The sequence below is a fragment of the Furipterus horrens genome, unplaced genomic scaffold, assembly GCF_987537825.1.
Source record: "Furipterus horrens unplaced genomic scaffold, mFurHor1.1.pri manual_scaffold_6, whole genome shotgun sequence".
Lineage (NCBI taxonomy): Eukaryota > Metazoa > Chordata > Mammalia > Chiroptera > Furipteridae > Furipterus > Furipterus horrens.
In genome coordinates this window covers 51,185,556-51,204,994 of record NW_028327176.1, presented here as the reverse complement: position 1 = coordinate 51,204,994, position 19,439 = coordinate 51,185,556, and the positions used below count along the sequence as shown (strand labels likewise).

General features: G+C 42.4%; 1 long non-coding RNA gene across 1 annotated transcript; it reads left to right on the top strand.

The window, feature by feature from the left end:
• Positions 1-1,215: 1,215 nt before the first annotated feature.
• LOC150006169 (uncharacterized) lies at positions 1,216-17,183 on the top strand. The gene is made up of 3 exons (XR_016511927.1): positions 1,216-1,334; positions 15,863-15,928; positions 16,382-17,183. It is a non-coding gene; the product is annotated as an uncharacterized LOC150006169 (long non-coding RNA).
• The last annotated feature ends 2,256 nt before the right edge of the window (positions 17,184-19,439 follow it).

The window sequence follows — 19,439 nt, the reverse complement described above, 5'->3', positions numbered from 1 at the left end:
TGCATAGGAATCACCCAGGAATCTAGGTAAAATACATATTCTGATCCAGAAGTTCTAGGATGGAGTCCAAGATTCCCCGTTTGTATCATCAAACTGGATGCATAGTTTTTGTTTTTAGAAAGTACTAGCTGCATGCACTTGGAGTAGCAAGACCTAATGCCTTACCTGGTATCGTGACTCAGACCTTTCACTGCCACTAAGGGGGGACGGTGCTGGAGGCCAATGACAGCAAATAGTTGCCCTTGCATATCGATAGGGCACTGGCTAGCATAGAGCCAGGTGTTTTACTGTAGTGTTAGTGTGAGCTGGGTTCAAACCCTCACTTTGCCACCTGCTTATTAACCCTGTAAACCCGTTTCCTTACCTGGATCATGTGCATAGTAAATATAAGACAGTGTGTATGAAAAGCACTTATTAAATAACCACTACCCTTTGGCATACAGTTTACACTTCTTTCTCCTCTACCGTCTTTTTCTGAACATGTTTTTCTAAATCAGCCTTGGGGTTCTAACCATGCTTTGCCCCTCCTTGAAAATGTTTGTACCTAATACCACTGTTCTACAGCAAGGTCACAATTATTTTTCCTTAGTTGAGTTTTGTTTTTATTTTTTAGAGTCGGTTGTTGATAGTTGTGCTTGTTGTCATTTTAATCACAATTTGGTTTAACGTTAAAAAAGAAAAGCCTGTAAGTAAATATGAGAGGGGTGCTGGTACTCGTGTCTTCATTTTCCCAAATTTTTTGTAATGAACACTAGTCGATGAGTTCGACAAAAGGCAAGGTTACAACTACAAAAGAACGGACATAAAAATCAAGCTTCTATACGCTACTGAAAGGAAGAGGAAGAGAAAGAAAGACGCGGAGAGCCGCCTTTGGGAGCTGGTCACGCGGCTGCTGTCTCGCCCCCCCCCCCCCGAGATGACGTTATTCACGTCCTCGAGCAAGCGCCGCGGCTTCCGGCCGGTTTGAATGCTCTTCTTCCACCAGGCGGCGCCGCAGAACGAAGTTCTGTGGCCAAAGCTTCCTGCGCAGGCGCGCTAGCCCCCCAGACACGTAACCACCTTCGCGTCTTTTCTGGAGAGCGCGGGAAGGCGAGTGCGAGAGGGTGGTGACGTCATGGGGTTCCCCGCGTGGCTCGCGGGGGCGGGGGCGGGGACGCGGACGTGGCGTACGCAGGGAGAGGAAGGGAGGAGGAGAGGAGGAGAGGAGGAGGGGAAGAGGAAGGGGTGGGTTGTGTGAAGCTCAGGCCTACGGCAGGGCCGACTAGGCAGTGCAAACTGCAGCGCCCGCCTCGTGACCTACTGTGGGGCCGAGTCCGGACCCAGCTGCGAGAAAGGTGCTGACGAGGCGGGTCTCGGCGGCGACCAGCGCGAGGCTCTCGGGAGGTCGTCTGCTGGCCGGTCGTCCGCCTGCCCCAGGCGTGCCCGTAGACCCGCCTTTAGGCCGGGCACCGGTTTCTGGCGGCCCCAGCAGCCGAGCCTTCGTGCGAACCGAGCCGCGCCTGGAATCTGACCCGCGGGTGCTCCGGGGCAGTGGAGTGGACTCGGGGCACATAGGGCCGAGCAGCTCCGCACCCCGCCCTAGGCTCTAGACCGCCCGGCTCTGCGGCAGAGTCGCTGCGTTCCCGGGGCCGGGCGTCTCCCGCCGTCCCAGTCGTGGCCAGCAGTTGCCCAGGCTGTTTCTGCCTGATGGGAAAAGAAAAAGAGCATGGGTTCTGGGTGGGGACCTGAGTTCGACTCGGTCCACCTGTAAAGTTTGCAGTTTCGGTTTTCTCTTTTAGAATACAAATAGTAACATTCACTTTACGAATTTACTAGTCTATAGCACATGGTAGGCAGTCTGTAAAAACACAAAAATTACTTTTCCACTTTTTTTACCCAATCCTTAGGACCAATTTGCAGTGGCATTAATCCTTGGGTAGACGTTAAAACAAAAGACTGTTCCGGGTACTGGTTTTTTACAGAAGTTTACCTTCGTTATGATCACAACCTGCCCAGTGGTTTTGGAAGAAAAGGTGGCAAAGTACTTACTGGTAACCTGATGAGTTGAGCCTGGGCTTGCTCAGAATTTAGGGGGGGGTGGTAATGGACTTTTCGCTGGTCCCTAGCAACTGAGAGACTGCAAAATTTCCTGCTGGAAGCCCAGTCTAGGGCACCTTCTGCCTTGGGGCACCCTTCAGTTGTCTTTATCCTCTTGCTGCCCTTTCCCAGAATCTTGCACCTCATATTACATTGCTATGGCCAGGTCACCGTTCCTGGGATGACCTGAGCCCTGGGGACAAGCTAGCCTTCACTGGCTTATGTGAAGTTGACCTAACAGAGTAAACAATGCAAGACTATCTGCTGGTAGAAAGAAAACTAATGTATTATGAAGTGCTTATTTAGATGTGTCAGGGACAGTATTAGGCTTTTCACTCAGGTTATTATATGATTTCTACAACCAGTCCTATGAGCTAGATGGAATTATCATCTCTTTATATAGGGAGAACACTTTGGTTCAGTGGGTAAAATAATTGGGCCTCACATTTACAGCAAGGATATGGTCAAGCCAGTGCTCTTGGAGGCCATAGTAAGGTTCTGTTGCAGGACTCTGGAAAAGGCAATGCCTAATCAGCCCTTCCCAAGAGTATGAGGCTCAGGACCATCCAAGAAGGTATGAGTGAAGGATTAGTGTACTGTGGGCTTCCGCTCCAAGTCCTCATTCTTTGTACCACTCCTTTTTTTTTTTAGATTTTATTTATTTATTTTTAGAGAGATGGGAAGGGAGGGAGAAAGAGAAACTTCGATGTGTGAGAGAAACGTGTGTGAGAGATATGCCTCCAACTGGGGACCTGGCTTGCAACCCTGTGCCCTGACTAGAATTGGAACCTGTGACCTTTCAGTTTGCAGGCCAGCGCTCAATCCACTGAGCCACACCAGCCAGGGCCCATTCCTGAAATTTTTATAGAGGCTAAACCAGGTTAAGTGATACCTCAAGGGCAGCACTTGAAGCTGGAGAAGCTCCAAGACAGAAAAGGGGCAACGTCCCCCCAGCTTGCCTTGGTGATGGATGGGTTAATGGAAGGACTTCTGTGTGAGATTGGGGCCTTTTTTAAAGCACCATCTGGCAGGAAGCACCTTTCCTCTTACCTACTGCTTCTACAAACCATTGCTGATTTGCCATCAGCAGTGCAAATGGCAGAAATCCAGTGCCTGTGCAGAAATCTGGTGCCATGTGTAATTTGGATTCAATGTACATACCTCAAGGACAGCTGTGTTCTCTGTATTATATTGTGAAAAGTGCAGCCCATACCCACTGCTTAGCTGTATGTAGAAATGCAAGACGCAAGAGAAAGGCAACAAAAGGCAGAACTCCTCTTCATTTTCATTTTTTTTAATCTTGAACTTAGAGCAAAAGATAGAGAAATTCCCAGGATAAGGTAAGACAAACTAATAGGGATTTTGGAGTAGTTCCTCAAAATCCAGGGCCTTATGGGTAAATACTCCTTGATTTTGAACAAGGCAGGTAGATTTTGTGTTTTAGATCTAGAGAGCAGATGAACCTAGCTGACCCAGGGCCACTTTGAATGGAGAGTATTTTTTCCCTTACTCTTTGCTGCCAAAGCAATCCTTCCTGTCCTGACTGATATTTAACATACTTATTGAAACCTACAAGGCAGCGTCTTCTGTTTTGTCATTACAGGTTCTGCACATAAAGGACAGATAATCAGTTTGCCTCAGACCAGTAAAACCCACATGTGATAGATGATTAGCTATTCATAAAAGTAAATCTAGAAATTGCCTATACATTTATTGCCTAAAGCTGATCATATATGTCTGGGAACATCTCAGGAAGGAAGGATTGTAATTTGGAAAGTGGTTGTAATTTGATTGTCTAATCAGTTGTGCTATAAAGCAGTTTGTGGAACTGAGCAGAAGGTGTTTGGTCATCCTCGGAAGTATGGAAGTTAGCCTTGGCACTGCCTAAGGAAGGATAGGCCTTGACTAAGGGGACTTGAGCTCCATGATTTCTTTGGTCACACTGCTCCAGTAGCAGGGAAAAGGGGCTCTGCCCTAAATGAGAAACATGACTTGAGGTTGGTTACTTTTGTTCTAAGTCCATATTTACCAGGCAGTCTTTAACTCCTGAGGAAAAGATCAGCCAGTCAGGCTAATTCAAGCATTCCACTCTATTAGAATGTCTGTCATTCCTGATGTGAATCGGTACATTGTTATTTGGTTTGTATGATTGTAGGCCTCTGTATGAACTTAGTTAATAACTGTTTGAGAGATGAATCCCCCAACACGGGCCAGCCTCAAAATGTAAGGCCCAGATCTGGTTCCTTGTTTGAATTCAGCAAGAGAAGCACTGCCTAGTAAGCACCTATGGGAAAGGGCTGTCCACATAAGAAAACATCCAGACCTGTAGAGAATTTTTATGAGTTTATTTGAGCTCAACTGACAGCATATCCTGGGCAGCAAGACCTCAAATACTCCGAAGAATAACAGTTTTGCAGCAGCTTTTATGCATTTGGAATTACAGAGGGTAAGGAAGACTGCATGAGGGTGGGAGAAAGTAAAGTGGGCATTGAATTAGGAGATTATGTGCTTTCATAAGTGTGGTTACATTTTAAGAGGTATTACTTCTGGCATCTCAAAGCTGTGTTAACCTACATGCACAAGGACAGTGGATAAAGCTTGCTAAAAAACCTTTCACTAAAGAAGCTACAGGCTGGGGTGGGACTACCCACCATGACCTGCCCAGTTAGGAATTTATGATTTATTATAGCACCCCTTTTTTGTCCACAGTGGGAAGGAAGAGGGAGAGTAGAGGCAGGAAGCCAGCTTTGCCAAGGAAATACTACCCTTATATTTTTGTTAACCTTCCTGTGAGATTACCACAGAAAGCTAAAGGATGGTTCTAGAGAGAAAATGGGTAGGATTTGCCAAATAGATACAATTTCAGTAGGTGGAGATGTTGGAGGTGGAGAATACCCCCTGCCACTTCAGTGAAGTTCCTTTCTAGAGCTGATGTAAAATACGCGGTCATCTGATCTCTCAACTGTTAAGCAAAAGGAAAAAATATCATTGTGGCAAGAGAGGCAGGGGTAGGTAGGCCCAGAGAAAAGGAAGGAAAAAGCAACTGTTCAGTCAATGATTTTTTTAAATTCAAACTTTATTGAGTATCTATTGTGTACGAGGCACTGAGCTGGGCCCTGGGGATACAGAAATGAACAAAACAAAAGTTGTATCTTCAAAAAGTTTACATTCTAGTGAGGAGAGAAAGAGAGAAAGACTATGAAAGGAATGGAGGAAAGAAGAGGAAATGAGGAAAGGAAAGAAGGATGAAGAGAGGAAAGACTCTATAGTATGTCAGATGTGCTCTGGAGATAAAACAATGGGTGGGGAGGTGGGAGGATATGTTGAGGTGTTTTTCCTCCAAATTCTAAATGAATTATGTGCAACTTGATATAAAGGTAAAAGTACACACTGTCTTTGTTCATTTTCTGTGAGTTGAAGAGCTAACCAGGTTGTGACCCAGGAAATAAAATTTGGCTGTGAATATGACTCACTGCCTGGGGAGAAATAAGCTGAGTTCTCTGAAAGAAGCATTTTCTTCTGAATGCCAGCTGTGATGATAGAAGAAAATGGAATTATACCCTTGACTCCTAAATATAAAAACACTATGGTTCTAAGACAAGTGTAAATCTGGTAAATTGTGATAGAGCTAAGCAGGGAAGAGGAAAGAGCAAAAGTAACACCTTCTCAGCCCTGGCTGGTGTGACTCAGTTGGTTGGGTGTTATCCTGCAAATCAAAAGGTCGAAGGTTCAATTCCCAGTCAAGGCACGTGCCTGGATTATGGGTTGGGGCGAGATGGTTCTCTCCCTCTCTCCCTCCCTTCCCCTGTCTCTAGCATCAGTAAAAAGAAGGAAAAAAATACCACCTTCTCGGCTCCTTTTCCTGCCTAGGGAGTGGGAACGGGGGTGGGGGGGTGGGGGGGTAAAGGAGAGGGGAGGAAGGCAGGCTTTGAGCTGGGTAGGCATGCAGAGACCACATGTTTTCCTCAGGAGGGGTTCCCTGTTCACAGATGCATGAGGAAGCTGGAGATAGTGAAGTTGAGGGAGGAATTTCAATCTGCCCATCTTGTCCTCCACAGCATTATTTTCTGAACCAAGAGTTTCAGAACTTATACGTTTGTCATGCTCCTTCTTGGTGCCAGAGATGAAATTGGGACACAAAAATATTGACATTCTGAACACAATTTGATGGCTTCTGAACATAACAGGACAGAATAGTAGAAGGAAGTAGAAGGTTATGGTTGAGGAGGGAAAGACCAAATGCGGGACAGTATTAATAACTAGTGTTAATAGATACTGTAATACCCATTGGAACAAGGCTGAGAGATATACAAACAACTCCTCAAAAGTCTGCACTGACCTGCAAGATGGATCAGTGATCAGCTATAGCCTCTTTGAAGCTGGGGAAATGGGGGTGGGGCTTGTAGCTGAAATTGGCTCAGTGACAAACTCCTGGCTTCACCTGCCACCTTCCATACCTGCTCCTCTGTTAATGGTAAGATTGGGGGAAATGTAAAGGAATTACTAATAGAAGGGGAGGGGGACTTTGTTCTTGGCTCTCTCTGATGCTCTCTAGCGCTGTCCTTGGGCAAATCTCTGTACCTCTTGGAGTTCTAGCTTTCTCTTCTGCACAGGGAGTTGAATTGATCTCTGTTGGTCCCTCAGACATTCTGTAAAGAAGGAAAGATGGGGCCCCTTTACCAACCCAGCCTGTTTGTGTGGAAGGAAGTTGGTCACTTATAGTAGTTAGGTGTCATCCTTTTTTGAATAGTGTTTCCTTTTTGCTACTTCTGCACAGAAGAAGCAATGGGAAAAAGCACAAGAAAAGTTCTATGGGAATCTGAGAAGTGGCATCTCGCCTAACTTTATAGTCTGAGTATGATTTAGAAGAATCTGCAGGTTAACCAATGCTTTCTGTATGTGGTCAGCAGTGCCCATGAGAAATCATAAAGGTAACCATACTCTTTGACCTAAAAATGGCAGCTCCCTCTACCTCATACAATGTACTGATTCTATATCCACCTACTTTTTGATACACTGGCACTACCTCAGTTCAGCCCATCTTCATCACTCACGTGGATCACTGCAGGTCCCTACCTGGTTTTCCTGTCTTCATTTTACCCTCTTCAAGTCTTCCCCTAATATTCCTGTCTTCTATGCAAACCTGGTCACCTTACTTACCTGCTTAATACCCTTCAGTGGCTCTTCATTGTCCTCAGATGTTTATTAGCAACTAATATATAACCATCACTGTCTGAGTCCCCTGGAAAATAAAATAGACATAAGTCCCAGCCCTTACCTTAGCATGACAATAAGAGCCTTGGTCACCTGGTTCTAATTTCCCCATTCACCCTTATCTCTTCCACCCGATCCTCTTTCACCCTTTATTCTCCATCCACACTGAATCATGAAGCTCTGCCTGAGCCATGTTTTCTCTTTCTTCTCTAAACCTTTGCACATATTGGTCCCACTGCCTAGACATTCTTTCCTTTCACACTTCCCCCTGGCTAATTCCTCCTTACTCTTCAAATGTTCAACTCAGACATCACCATCTCTGGTTACTCTTCCCTAACTTTCTGGTGCCACCATACTTTAAAGAAGGCAGAGCACACAAGAGTAAGAGCAGTCCCACATCATAGTGTCTTACTGTAACTTAGTTTTCCTGGTTCTCCACCGTTAGACTGTGAGCTTCTCCAAGCAGGAAACTTTTGCATTCCCACCACCTAGCATAGTGCTTGAAACCTCAGAGGTGTTCTATAAATGTTTGTTGAAGAGTAAATGAATAAATTAATTAATGGATGAGTGCTTTGTCTGATCCTGAGCTTGACATGACAAGCCTGGAGAACAGGGCCCTGGCCTACACCCTCATTTTTTATCCTGTGGTTCCCCTAGGGAGACAGTTTATACTGTTCAATGTGTAGTCTGATACTTTTTGTTGAACTGAACAATACCATTTGGCAAAGCCCATGGGCATTGGAAAACTCACAGGCAATCTTCAGAGTCGCAAACAAAATGGGGTCTGCCACCTTATGAATTTGTCACATCCTTACTATAAATTTGGTCCAAGGCTGTTTGTTTAAGACAAGGCCCTGTCTGCTCAGAATCTGTGCATAGAGCCTTCCCCAAAGCCCCACATTTCCATGTTTCTCTTTAGCTGGAAAAAGAACTACATGTCATTAATAGGAATTGGTGATTTTTATGCCAGCTTTTGAGCTCTCCTTTGCAAGCTGACATTCCTGAGATTTTCAAGGACATACTCTGGCAGTTTCCCATCTGTCATTTTATATTTTTCAGTGACAGAACTATGTTTCAAGCCAGGATGTCCTGCAAGGAAACCTGAGTCACATAACACCTTCTTGTTGGTGTGTTTTGTGTGGATATGTGGAAGCCACAATGGTGCTGTAGCTTGTTGCTGCAGCTTGTTGCTGCTTCTTACAGTCTGTAGTATTCATTATCCTCAACCTGGTTGGGGTTTCCTCTCAGAATAAGCCAGCACAGAATGAACCCCGTAGTAACATTCCTAGTGACACTGCACATGTGTAATAGAGGATGGACATGCAGTCTCCACGCAACCTTCTGCTCTGTGTTCCCAGCCAATTTAACAACATTTCATTGCCACATTCTGACCCAGCATCCTTGGGGGAGGTGTATGGTATGGTACTAGACACCTGAATCCCTGCCAGGCTCATCATCACTGAGAATGACTTGCTTTTAGACTCACATTTGATTTGCACAAAACATTTCATTGAGCACACCTGGCATACATCTCAAATTTCCTGCACATTAGCCAAGGAATTCTAACTAATGAAAGCTGAAAGCTCAAAGTTACGACACTGTTATAACTATATTAACACTCTGAAAGGTTAGTAAATCTTATGTAGATTACATTAACTAGAGTTTAAACCATGGCTATGATGTTTGCAATATAAAAATTATTTCCCAAAACCTTGAAAAAGGGAGAGGAGGGAGAAAGCCATTCCTATAAATATTTCTGACACAGCTAATCATGAAAATGTCCTCAACTCAGTGCTACAGCTGATACCTTGCAAATGGATTCAAAGAACGAAATGAATTAGTACAGAGTCATTTATGAGCTGAACAGGGTTGTTAAGAGATTGGGAGCAGGATCTGGGTCTCATGTTTGTTTCTGTACCCAGCACAGGGCTTCAGATGGCCATGGACACATAGTAGGTGTCAATTAACAGTCACTGAATTACTAAATGGAAATTTACTGGGGCTCTCTGTGCTGCTAGACTTCACACACAAATAGACCTGCCCTGTGGGATTCTTAGCAAGAGCAGATATTTTATGAGAGCTGTCACTCCCAATTTGATTGGATGGACAAAGTGAAACCAAGGGATTGTGTTTTAAGACCAAATACATTTACTCCGCTAAATTTTACAACTCAGATGTTCTACTTTGGGTGGGGAGCTGGACAAAATGACCTTGTAGATTTAGGAAAATACATTTTTTTTGTTTTAAGACACTGTGATGAACCTAGCATGCCAGCTGGCAGGAAGTCAGACTATGGTCCTTGCCTGAGAGGATGACACAGGCCAAAGGAGGAAAATAAATAAAAGGCAGCCAGGGCTAGTAAGGCATTTTGCAAAGTTTTACAGAACTTTCCAGGTTTTTCTGGAAAAATGAAGAAAAGAAGGAGACTAAAGGGCAAGAAGAGGACTAGTTAACAGCTGGCTTCAGAAATGCTGATGAGTGGATTTGTCTATTGGCTTTGTTTTTCTAAGTCAAGGATAGGGGAAGAGGGTGTGCTTGGCTTGCTGGCAGAGCAGTCTTCCCTGGTCTGTGTGCTGACACCGTTGTTAGAGCCACCAGAGGAGTCCAGAGGCCTGCTGCACTCTGTGACTCATTGAAATGGGGTCGCAAGCTGCCCTCCAAAGATGTCTCAGACTAGTGGAAGAGTGAAAAGGGCAGGAGTTTTGTTTTATTTTACTTTACTTTGCTTTTTAAATATTTATATGTATTTGAATAGGTAATTCATTTACATGTCTCAAAACTTTAAAACGTAGATTAAAAGGTATATAGTGAAAAGTCTGTCTCCTGTTCCAGTTCCCAATCCGCCCATTTCCCCCATCCCAGATAGATAACCCTGTTATTAGGTTTTGGTATATCTTTCTAACATTGCTTTTATGCATATACAAGATAAAACAAATTATACTCTTCTTTACTCCATTTTAACATAAATGGTACCGGGCTATATTTATCTTCTGAACCTTATTTCCCACTTAACACTCCATCTTGTAAACGAAATAGAGAGCATTCTCATTTTTAAGGTGCAGTATTTAACAGTGTATGTATTACTGTAATTTAACTGCCTCCATCTGCAGGACATCTAGGTTGTTTCCAGTCTTTGTTATTACAAAGGGCCTTTCGATTCCAGTCAGGGCATGTGCCAGATTGCTGCGCATACCCGATAGATGTTTCTCTCTCACATTAATGTTTCTCTCCCTTTCCTTTTCCCTCCCTTCCCCTTTCTCTAAAAATAAATAAATAAAATCTTTTTAAAAAATCAACAGGCATGCCTTTAAAACCTAGTCCTGATGCTCACTAGATGATTGACTTTGGGCCTTCATTGCCTCATTAGAAAAACAGGGATTTATGTTTTAAAAAATACATATTTTATTGATTATGCTATTACAGTTGTCCCAATTTCCCTCTCCTTTTCCCACTTAGTTCATGTCCATGGGACGTCCATGTAAGTTCTTTGGCTTCACAGTTTCCTATACTATTCTTAACTTCCCCCTGTCTTATTTTGTGCATACCAATTATGCTTCTTTATCCTTGCACCTTTTCCCAAATTTTCCCTCCAACTTTCCCCTCCCAACTGATAACGCTCCAAATGATCTCCATACCTATGATTCTGTTCCTGTTCTGGTTGTTTGCTTAGTTGTTGTTTTTCTTTTAGATTCAGTTGTTGACGGTTGTGCATTTCTTGCCATTTTAATGTTCATAGTTTTGATCTTCTTTTTCTTAAATAAGTCCCTTTAACATTTCATGTCATAGTGACTTCGTGATGATGAACTCCTTTAACTTTACCTTGTCTGGGAAGCACTTTATCTACCCATCCATTCTAAATGATAGCTTTGCTGGATAGAGTAATTTAGGTTATAGGTTCTTGCTTTTCATCACTTTGAACACTTCCTGCCAGTCCCTTCTTGCCTGCAAAGTTTCTTTTGAGAAATCCACTAATAGACTTATGGGAACTCCTTTGCAGGTAATTCTCTGCTTTTCTCTTGCTGCTTTTAAGATTCTCTCTTCACCTTTAACCTTTGGCATTTTAATTATGATGTGTCTTAGTGTGATCCTCTTTGGGTCCAACTTGTTTGGAACTCTCTGTGCTTCCTGGACTTGTATGTCTATTTCCTTCACCAAATTAGGGGTGTTTTATTTAATTATTTTTTGACATAAGTTTTCAATTCCTTGCTCTTCCTCTTCTCTTTCTGTCATCCCTGATTCAGATGTTGGTACATTTGGAGATGTCCCAGAGGCTCCTTATACTATCCTTGTTATTTTTAAATTTTTATTTTTGCTGTTCCAATTGAATGCTTGTTTCTTCCTTATGTTCCAAATAGTTGATTTGAGTCTCGGCTACAACCCTTCCACTGTTGGTTCCCTGTAGATTTTTCTTTATTTTACTTAGTGTAACTTTCATTTCTTCCTGGGTCCTTTTTATGTTGTTGCTGTATTCAATAAGTTCTTTGAGTGTCCTAATCACCAGTGTTTTGAACTCTTCATCTGATAGGTTGATTATCTTCATTTGTTTAGTTCTTTTTCTGGGGTTTTATTTTGTTCTTTCATTTGGGTAATATTTTTTTGTCTCCTCAATTTGGCAGCCTCCCTGTGTTTGTTTCTGTATATTAGGTAGAGCTGCTTTGACTCCCTGTCTTAGTAGTGTGGCCTATTGTAGAAAAGGCACCCATCTGGATGAATGTAGCTTCTTTAAATCCTTGGTTGTTGGACTTCCATACAGCTCAATTTTCTGATGGTCTGGGTGTTATTTGTTTTGAGGTCAGTTGTAATTGTTTCTGTGGTTGTGCAAGGAGGTAAAGCATGTTTACCTACACCTCCATCTTGACCAGAAGTCTATTTTATGTTTTTATTACTTGTGTCATAACATTGCTATGAAAGATTAAATAATATACAAGGTACTCAAGAGATAGTAAGTCTCAGTGAAATATTGGCATCTTTATAATTGTGATATAAATTAATTGAGCCTGAGGAGGGGTCATGGGAACCTCCAATTTATAATCATTTGGTCAGAAGCACAGATAACAACCTGGACTTGTGATCGGTGTATAAAGTAGAAGCAGTTTTGTGGGACTGAGACCTTAACTGGGATCTGATGCTATCTCAAGGTAGATAGTGAAGAATTGAGTTAAATTATAGAACACCCAGTCAGTGTCTGCTGAGAATTAGAGAATTGCTTGATGGTGTTGTGAACACACACACACAAACACACACACACATTGAAATAATATTTAGTTTGTTTCCAGAATGTTTTCCTAGTTATTCTTTTAGGTCTTTAGGTAATGTTTGGTAGTTTTCTTTACAAAGGCTCTGCATGTTTCTTATATAAGGTTTTTTTTAACCATTATATTTTTAACTGTATATTAGTGGCATATAAAAAATTATTACTTTGTATATATTTATTTTGTAACCATTTTGTAATTGTAATATACATAATTATAAATTTGCCTATACTAGTGGTTTTCAGAAAATTTTTTTCTGTTTTTAGGTAAAGTAGCATATCATCTACAAATAATGACACGTTTGTCTTTCAACCATCTAGAGCTTTTATTTGTTCTTCTTACTTTAGTAGCTAAAATTTCTAGAACAATGTTTTAAAATAGTACCCATTCTTTCTTTGTTCTAGACCTAATTTTAAAGGAATTATTCTAGAATTACTCCATTAAGTATAATCAGGCTATTGATTTACAAACTTATAACAAGATTTTGTGATTTTCTAATCATAAAAAAACTTTTCTATCAATTGCCTTTGCTTCTACAATTAGACTAGTGCTACAAAAAAAAGAAAAAGCAGTGAAGTCTCTTTTTCCTGCTTTGTTTTGTCCTGCCTACTGGATTGTTACTTTTAAAACTTAGACCCAAGCAAGACAGCACCCTACTCTGGAAGCTATACTTTAGAGGACCCCAGATATCTCCAACATGTAAAATAAAAAATTATTTAAAGAACTCACAGAAATCTTTGTCATTCAGGACCTGATATCAGTGCCCACCCAGTCCCACTACTAACATCTACTCTTATAACTAACTATATTCAGGCCTCCAGTAACGAGGGCTTCTCATTCTAAGATCTTGGTCTTTCTTCTTCATTATTTTGTTGCTACTCTACATAAGGGTCTCTACTAGCGTCTGTAAGATGCAGCCATGACAAATCAACTCTCCTTGCCCTCAAGTTTACAGTTCACTAGGAGAGGTAAGACAAATAAGATATGTGAGTCTCAAAGAGGTACATATCGAGGGCTGTGGTTCTTTACAGAAGAAAAAAACATTCTAACTATTGGGGAGAAGAGAAGGTTTCGAGGAATAGGAAAGGTCTGGGTTGGGCTTTGATTTGTACCAGCAAAAATAGGAGTTAGAGAAGGATGTTAAGCAGAGCAAACAGTCTGAGCAAAGAAGGAGAAAACAGTGGTTCTATTTGGCTGAAGCTTAGGGCTTGTGTTAGAGAAAATAGAAAATGTAGGAAAGGACAGGATTGTTTTGATGAGGCCCTGGATGTCAGGTTTTGGATTCTGCATTTTATTCTGGTGACAGTGGTGAAAACCTGAAGACTTTTCAGCCAGGAAAAAGGCATGCTGGGAGCTCTGCATTAAAAAGAGGAAAAGTCATTATGACCCAGCAACTCCACTTCTGGAAATTTATCTGAAGAAACCCAAAACACTAGTTTGAAAGCACCCCTATGTTCATTGCAGCATTATTTGCAATAGCCAGCATTTGGAAGCAACCCAAGTGTCCATCAGTAGAGGAGCAGATAAAACAGCTATAGTATATTTAATAAGGAATACTACTTAGCCATGAAAAAGAAGAAAATTTTACCCTTTGCGACAGCATGGATGGACTTGGAGAACATTATGTTAAGTAAAATAAGGTAGTCAGAGAGAGACAAGTACCATATAATTTCACTTATATGTGGAATCTAATGAACAAATTGAACTAATAAGCAAAATAGATAGAAAGCAGGCTGACAGTGGGGGCACAGAGCTGGGGCGTGGAGGAGTAGAGAAAAAAATAAACTCATGGACATGGACAACAGTGTGGTAATTGCAGGGTGGGGATAGGTGGAGGTAGAAGAGGGTATAGCAGGGATAAATAGTGATGGAAAAAAATAAAGAAATAAAGAAAAATAACTAAATAAATAACAAAATAAAAAGAGAAAAAGTCAGGACCATGGAAACCAGACAGCAAACTATTTAGCAGTCCAGGAAAGACTCAGCCGGGGTGGTGGTGGGTATGGAAATGAAGAGACATCTGTGGGACACAGCACGGCTGTAGAATCTATAGCCATTGACCATTGACTGGCTTATGGAAGTGCAGAGGAACGGTTGTGATTAACGCTCACAATAAAAAACTGGGAGCCCTGGCTGCGTGGCTCAGTGGATTGAGCATCAGCCTGCGAGCCAAGTGTCGCTGGTTCGGTTCCCAGTCAGGGCACATTACTAGGTTGCACGTCAGATCCCCAGTTAGGGGCACGAGTGAGAGGCAACCACACAGTGATCTTTCTCTCCCTCTCTTTCTCCTTTCCCCTCTCTCTAAAAAAATAAAATTAAACAAATAAATTATTAAAAAATAAAAATAAAAATAAAAAAGAATAATGTAAAAGATTAAAAAAAAAAAAAACAACTGGGACACAGGACTTTAGCAGTAAAGGGAGGCCTTTATTCATGAGTCTGCAGAGCCAGGCGCACACCCTCAGCCAGGAGAATGTATGCGACACGTAGACAAAGATGGCTGGTTTTATAGTCTTGGCTTCCCCACCCTGAAAGTACCACCGTAAAGTGAAATTGCTTAGCTTCCCAGCCCTAAAGTGAGTGAAGGAGTAACCAGGAAACAGCGAGATCCTTTGCGAGTCATGAACCCAAAGGCAGAGACCAGGTGTCTTACCCTCATGTCGGTGCGTCCAACACTGCGCTTGGGGCCTGGCGTAGTACAAGCACTCAATGAATGTTTGCTGATTGAATGAACAAATGAATGAATCAGAAGAGAGAAAATATATCAAAAAAAAAAAAAATAGGGAAAGAGGATTTTCAGAGGAAGGTGGTCAATAACATAAGTGCTACTGATAAGAAAAGGGCACTGTTGATAAATAAGGGGCCCTTAGCTTTCTCACTCTTTTTTACACAACTCAAGAGGTCACAGGAACATAATCCAGGTGGGGCAGAGGATGATTGCAACCACCAAACAGGAGGGAAGTCTTCCAGGGAAGAGGTGAACCCTAAAGACACTGGGCAGCTGCTGTTGGAGGGGACCCCAAATGAGGCCAGCCTGGTGCTTTCTGGCCCCACTCTAGCCCCTTCTCTTTTGGCTCATGTAGTTGCTCATGTGTGGGTACTGGGTTCCTCCCTCTGAGTCAGGAAAGAATCATTTTTAATTATTTGATTAAAGTAAGGGACCTGTGTTGGTTTGTTTTAATGCTGGACTTCCAGTGAGTGGGAGTGATAGGCAATACCCACTTGTAGAATCTGGCCTTATGTGGAATGGGACAGGTTGGTCCCTGAACTTTATTATTATTATTATTACTTATATATTTATTATTATTGTTCTTCTACAGTTGTCCCAATTTCCCCCCTGGGTTCCTGAACTTTAACAGAAGGCATTCTCAACACCAGCTTCATAGGTAAGTGTCCTTTTCTGAATATACAGAAGCCTGGGGTGTTTTCCCTCCAAGGCAGGGGCCTGGGAGGCATTTTGTGATGCTGTAATACAGGGGTTGAAGGAAGGGAGGAATGAAGAGTGAGGCCCCACCTCTTGTCCCTAACTAACCACACTATCACTTCCATTTGGGCCCCTGAACAGTCTGAGGGTACATGACTTTCTAGAAGTGCATGCAGGAAGACAGAATGGGGTCTCCATGGCAGGACAAACTGTCCACCCATAGAGATCCCATGGTATCAACTCACCTCAGAGCTTAATCTGACTGGCTACCAGCCTTACCTCAAGACCAGATTTATCAACACACAGAGTAGATCAGCTCTCTGAGGTCTGACTCATTAACCCAACTCTCAGACACTGATGTGCGTGCAGGGATAATATTTTGATCTCCTAACCAATGTTTTTTTTCTTTTCTCAGCTTCCTGTTACCCTCCCTCCCCTTGAGATGGCTGCAGCATGAGGCATCTTTTGCCTCAAGGCACTGCTGTAGAGCTGAAGGCAGAGAAACAAAAGACTAATGACTTAGATCACTCTTAGTCTCTTCTTTGCCGGGAGATCAAGTTTTCCCAGACTGGGAAATGCATGCTGTCTCAAAGCAGGGTCCTGGGCACTAGTGAGGGTTTGCACTTGCCCTTAGACTATTTCCACGCCTGAGAGCACAAGAAAGGAAAAAGCTTTTTTCCTTTTATGAAAAAGGGGCTCCACATATTATGTAGTTGGCCCTACTGACAGAGACAGTATTCCAGAAGGAGCTAGCCAGAAGTCTTTAAAATATTTGGGGGGTATTGTGGCTTAAGAAAGAATGTAAGTTAGCCCTGCCTAAATCTGGAACAATTTTGGGCTATTTCAAGCTATGTGAAATGTCAACCATAGTGGTAAGGGACTATTAGCAGAGCAAATGTGAAATGACCACACATGTGACAAGGGAAGAAAATCAAACTTGTTAGGTGTTTGTTGGCTGTTCACCTTTGTTTGGAAGAGGAAAAAGGTGGATAGAAAAGGCTCTTTGGCTAGTTCCCCCTTGAAGCAAGTACTCAGTTTGTTTATCCTGATAATCTGGGATCAAATTTGACTATCAAAACTTCAGAAAAATCTTGATTTGAAAAAAGAGTTGGTCTTCTCAGGACTTCTTCAGTATTAGCCGCTACCAATTTCTGGTTATTGCAAATTTGTTACTCAACAATGGTACGTGTTTACTTTCATTAATTCCCAGGAGTTGAACTCATTTTAAATGTCTTCCTGTTTTTTTTTTTTTTTTAATCACTTCTGATGTGTCTCCTTTTTTGAATTTCCCACTCACATTTCTCCTTTTCTTATTTCTTTGCAGGCACTTCCTACATATCAAAAATGGCATTTTGTCATATGTGTTGCAAACAGGTTTTCCCAGTTTGTGCATTGTCTTTTAACTTTGTCCCTCTGAAATGTCTCCAAGCCACATATGATGGTAATTCAAATTAGTAATCACCTAATTTACCATTAATAATCAACATTTACTGAGCATGTTTTAAGTGCTTCATGTGCCATTAATCCTCACAATTACCTTATACAGTGGGTACTGTTGTTAGTTCCATTTTATAGATGAAGAAACAAATAAGAATACTTTGCCCAGTCACTCAGCCTGGTAAGGGATGGAATATGGGTCTTGATCCCCGACCTATCTGACCCAAGTCTCAGGTTCCAACTCTGTGCTCAAATATGGTGAATAGGTGGCTTTTGAGCACTTGAAATGTGGGCAGCCTAATTTGGCAGACTAAATATGAAAGAAAGAATGGGAGATAGATCATTAATTTTTAAATTGATTACATGTTAAAATATTTTGAATACATTGGGCTAAATAAAATATTTTACTGTTTAAATGTAGCTACTAGGAGGTTTAAAATTGAGTCACATTACATTTCTATTGACAGGACAGTTCTAACCACTGTTATACACTACCATCCTTCATTTAGGTGAAGGCAGTCTTCATGGCCCCTTGAGACTTTTTCAGTTACATCACACATTTGGCTTCTTTTAAATTTTTTATCAATCTAAAACCTCCAGGGTTTGGTTTGTTTTGTTAGGTGAATTAAAATCATCTCAGGACCTTACTTTCTTAAACATTCTAAGCCCTCTCCACTTTTTCTCCTAAGACCAGGTTTTGTCATCCTTGTCATAACCCAATCTGGATATTTTCCAGTGTAGGCCTTGTCCTTCTGAATTCCTCAAAGTGAGAACAGGGCCATTGCAGATAATACAGAAAAGCGATATCTCAAAAGTCATTGAGTCAGAAAGAACGATAGTTGCCAGGGGCTGAGCGGAGTTATTATTTAATAGGTAAAAAAAATTAGTTTGGAATGATGGAAAAATTCTGGAGGTGGATAGTAGCCATGTGAATTAACTTAATGCCACTTAACTGTACACTTAAAATTGGTTAAAATGGCAAACTGTTATATACATTTTACAAAGAAAAAAAAAGTGACGTTTTCATACATATTACAACATGGATGAACCTTGAAATTATGGCGGGCAAAATAAGCCTGACACAAACGGACAATTATTGTGTGATACTACTTACAGGAGATAACTAAAATGGATAAATTCGTGGAGACAAAGTAGATCACAGGTTATCAGGGCTGAGGGGAGGGGTAATAAGAAAAGGAGGAACGGCAGAGAGCAATGGCTGCTTAGAGAGCAGACCTGGGGAGTGGGGCCTTTAGCATCAGGGACAAATAAGGGCAGAGAACCCGCAGGAGCTCCATGCTGGGCTCCTACACGCGGGCGGAAAGCGCAGGGGCTTGGTCTGGGCCGGGGAGGAGGAACGAACCAGATCCCTTTGCCCTCGGGCTCGCGCCTGTCCCTCAGCCCCGTGCGACCCGCGGCCGCCCTTTGGAGCGGTAGCGGCGCATTGCTCCCTCCCCCTTCTCGCCATCCTCTCTTAACAAAGAGCTCAGAGAAGCCCCACGCGACGAACTGCACACTCCCGCGGTGACGCCCACGAGTTGGGACTAATCCGCAGCGGCGTGGCTGCGAGGCGGTCCCACCGGCCTCTGCCGGGGATCTTGACTCAGGGTCTTTATCGCCGAGCCTGGGGTCCTCGGTGTTTTTGGGTTTTGTTTTGCACTTGCTCCTTTTACTCTGTAAGTGTTAAAAGATTTCCCCTTCTTTCTCTTCCTCACCTTCCACTACCCCAATTTTAACCAGCTTAAAATATGTCCGTAATTTTCCCCATGCCCACGCAAAAGCACACACGGTGTTTCGTTGGTTTTCCAAAACGGCATCATCTATTACATACCACCCTGCATCCTGCTTTTCTAGTACACCGTGTCCCAGCTGGGATCCACACTTTTGATGACTTAATATTAATCCATGGCACGAAGGCACCTCAGTCCTACCGTTATGCCCTTTCCTTTGTTTCCTGTGCCTTACCATCATAAACGGTGCTGCGATGAATATATAGCCCTAAACCCGGAGAGCAATTCCTGTTTTCACCAGTGAGA